Source organism: Aplysia californica, unplaced genomic scaffold (assembly GCF_000002075.1).
Source record: "Aplysia californica isolate F4 #8 unplaced genomic scaffold, AplCal3.0 scaffold00040, whole genome shotgun sequence".
NCBI lineage: Eukaryota > Metazoa > Mollusca > Gastropoda > Aplysiida > Aplysiidae > Aplysia > Aplysia californica.
In genome coordinates, this window is record NW_004797310.1 from 1,726,851 (window position 1) to 1,730,881 (window position 4,031).

At 37.5% G+C, this 4,031-nt stretch overlaps 1 protein-coding gene across 1 annotated transcript in view; it reads left to right on the forward strand.

Annotated features, from left to right (window-relative positions):
• Window positions 1-223: 223 nt before the first annotated feature.
• Window positions 224-4,031, forward strand: part of LOC118479207 (transcription factor mef2A-like) — a 45,203-nt gene continuing 41,395 nt past the window's right edge. The window contains exon 1 of the mRNA XM_035973997.1: window positions 224-412. The gene's annotated coding sequence lies outside the window, so the exon portion shown is untranslated. The remainder of the gene's footprint in view (window positions 413-4,031) is intronic.

Here is a 4,031-nt window from a genome sequence, read left to right on the forward strand (position 1 = left end):
AGAGAGAGAGAGAGAGAGAGAGAGTGAGTGAGTGAGTGAGAGGGAAAGAGAAAGACAAGTACGGTCAAAGGGCAACAACTCGAGCATAAACTCGGGCACCTTACACTGAACTGCTCGACTGGAACAAATCAAACTGCCCGCGTGTGCGCCAACCTTGACACCGTCGATTGTACGCGCCACCTATTGGGGAAAATTTCCTTCAATGCCAGTTGCGTTATCTTGGCAAGTTAGTTCTGCTGTGTGTGGAAGTTCGGGAAGGAGGTGGAGAAGACGACGTCGGACATAGGAGTTTGTGTTGGCTTAGAACAGACTGACATTAACAGACCCCAGGGTGTTTTTTTTTTTCGATATCTATGCTACAGCATCAAGTGGAAAAGATGTGACACTCCCCGAATTCTTTTGAAAACAGCAGGTAGGTGCTAGAATCGTCGACATAACCCCGGATTTGTTGGCCTCTTACTGGTGCGCTGTTCCTTTTTTACAACCACAACATACCACTCATGGTTTCTTCAAATAGTGCGTAAAATCTCTTTACCTCGCATCTTTTAATTGAAACAAAAGATTACGGGATCTATTATTATTGTTTTGTGGTTGTATCAAGCCTGATGGCAATCATTAATTGGGCCTAGAATCTACCTGTTCTCAATTTAAGTTTATGATCAGCGCGTTCACAAAAAAAACTAAATTTGCGAGTCAACCCGTTGCTATGGCAATTGCTATGCTGGCCCGAATCTTCGTGAAAAGTCGATTTCGCTTCGAAGAAATTGTACACGAAAGAAATTGCTGAAATTGTATACTTTATGTTTAGTTATTCTCCTATATGTACTGATATATCTAGATCTAGCGAGCACCATGGTGAGTTCAAGTATGGTTTAAGAAACAGATTTAGATCTAATATCTAGATTTAGATCTCTAGGTTTAGATTCTAGAATCCTGTTTTCTAGCACTATTAGCCTACTTTTTTCCTTCAGCATGGTATTTAATATATTTATATCTTTGTTGAGATATCAAGAAATAACAACAAATAACGACTGATAACAACAAATAACAACTGATAACAACAAATAACAACTGATATCAACAAAATAACGACAAATGATCAGCGCAAACGTCCTGTTTTAGTTGCTCTTGGTTTTTAACTGATTTGCTGCGTATTATTTTAGGCTTGTGTAAGTGTAAGAAATTTTGGGGGGGAAAGCGAAATGAGATGATGACTAGATAATCTAGATCTAGAATCTAGGTGTAATACGCTGTTCAAAGGTATTCAAATAAATCAACATAATAGCCCCTATACACTACGCCGGAATTTTCAGTAGGCCCTACTATGATTTGTAGACAATACATCTGTAGGGCCTAATTAATGTTTGTTTGTGTGTATTTTTCAACTTTGGTACCTGTAGATCTAATAAGAGGTGAATATGCAACACAATTTTGCTTAGATGCGGATAAAATTTGAAAATAAAAAATTAATAATCTTTGGTGAAATTTAAAAAATATGTTTGCACCTGGATCTAGACCTAGAATCTAGTCAAAGGATAGGTCTACATCAGAATAATAATATGAATATATAATCTAGAACTGCAAAATATTGAAAAATTTGCCATTATTGACGAACATTCCACAAAATTTGTACATTTGGATCATAACATCCGATATTGAAAAAAATTTATTTTTTGTAATTTAATCTGGAAGAAAGTATTTTTATGTTATCAGTTGTTATTTGTTGTTATCAGTTGTTATAAAATTTGTTATAACTCGACAAAGATTAATATCCTTTTCCTTCCTTATGGTTTTCTGACGTTTCTATTCCTTTTTTCCTTAGTCTGTCCGTTTGTTTTCCTCTTTTCTTTGATTTTTAGCAGTTTTTTTTATTGATTATAATTATAATAATAATAATAGATAGCATCTGTATGGTGCAAATCCCTTCTCAGCAGCAGGCTCTATGAGCTTCACAATCTATAGGCCTACTATTACCCCAGCAGACCTGAGAGCATTCTGAAACAACCTCTACTTCCTGGGAAGCATGCAGTGCAAGCGACCATTTATAGGCGCTAAAACACTAACATACTGAAAAGATCGTTCGCTGTCTATGACCGGGTACCCATTCCCACCTGGGTGAAGTGAGGAAAATTCGTGTAAAGTGCCTTTCCCAAGGACACAACGTCAGGCCCGCGGCTCAAACCCCCGACCCCGCAACCTCACGATTACGAGTCCGGTAGCCTATCCACTAGGCCGGGGGCTGCCCAGTTTGTCACAGACTCAGTTTGTCACAATTTCATAAATATTGATGACAGTCAAAAGTACAGCACTTTATCACTCGTAGTTGTCACTTAAATTTTTTATTCTCCACGTTCAATTTGGTGGTGTAGAGATAGTTCCTCTAAAATGTCAATTCAGCTTGTGTTGTGCATAAAGCCACACCGTACTTCACCCAAACCCAGCAATCCCCTACTTTGTCCTGTTTCCATCTCCCTCGGGGATGGGGGGTTGCAGTGCTATACATAAGACAATCCAGTCTGCATAGTGAAACAGTTTTTAAAAAATCCAAATAAATTTTTATCATACTTATATGTGTATGCTTTTGATAAAAATACAAACTGCGATGTTGATAGCACTTTGAGTGGGATTCTGTGCTGTGTTGACAATCTTTTTGTTTTGATGTGAAATCTAATAACAAAATGACTTGGTTACACACTCACTATTCTTACATGAGTAGATAGCTTTATATATCATCATCTAGGCCTATGTGAACAAGTTGTTTACAATATTTGTTTTTAAAAATACAGTTATACAATAGAAAGACATAACATGATTCATAGTTAATGCTACAATTAATTTTTAGCTGTTAGGCCTAGAGCTCATTATCTTGTTCCAGCTGACGGAGGAATTAATTTAATTGCATTACTGTTAGTTCTTGTCAACAGTTCCTATATGCTGTACATCTATCTTGAAGCACAGCCTGTCTGCAAGCTCAATTATAGCCTTTAGAGACAATTCTGTCCAATTCTTCAGAGATGTCTTGTCTCCATCTTCATCAAAGGCATCCTCTCGTTGGTTTACAGGAACTTTTAATGAGAAAAATATATTTCCAGACCTTAGCTTTGTGCCTTTAAAATGTGTTGTTTTTTTTTTAACGGCGCTCACAACTGTGTAAAAAAGGTCATATGAGTGCGTGGGACACATAAGCATTTTCAGCTTGGTAGGTTTCAATTTGGTAGGAATTAATGTGGAATTTTGCCTGGGTGGCGGCTGAAGCTTACTCTTATTGATTTTAGGACTACGAAGGGATCTTTTTAACGTGTGCAACTTTCCCATGAGACCTCAGAAATTTTTTTCACCCTTATCCGAGAAGGCTAGGTGTTTGATCTTGCCTAGCCTAAGATCAGGGATGTGGCTGAAAGACAGCAGTTGGAAAGAGACAAGAAGTATCTGTAGAAAGGCATTAGAAAGTGTCAGGAGCTCAGAGGAGGTGTCAAAGGGTGGGGGGAGATAGCAGAAAGTGGAGATGAAAGTTGTGTTTTGCCTAGAGACAAAACAGAGTCGGCATATAATATACATGTGTATGTTTTTCTGTCTTAAAAAGCAGTTTAGAAAAATAAAGTTAAGGTGGAGGACTTCTTCATTTGTCAGATTCTTTCTGCAAGGGTCCAGACAAAAATCCTGTGTGCAAACTCATCCACCTCTCTTGAACTCAAAAGAGATAATTCCGTCGGCTTTGTTTGTCTACTTATAGAACGATATCAGTTGTTATGCGAAGAAAAGTGTAGATAAGATAAAAAAATGTCTATATCATGCTGCAGCCCCCCTGTCAGAATGCCTTTTTAAGGGATGGGCTTTTTAAAGATTTCATTATTGCAAAGAAAAGACGAGTTACGATCAGTAGGCTATTTATTGTAATAAATTACTTTGTGTGCTTTGATGGTGAAAAAAGGCTAACTGAAAACAATTTTTTTTCCACTTTTCGTTTATTTTTCAAGATTGACCAATTTCTTTGCCTCTGTGTGTGTGTGTGTGTGTGTGTGTGTGTGTGT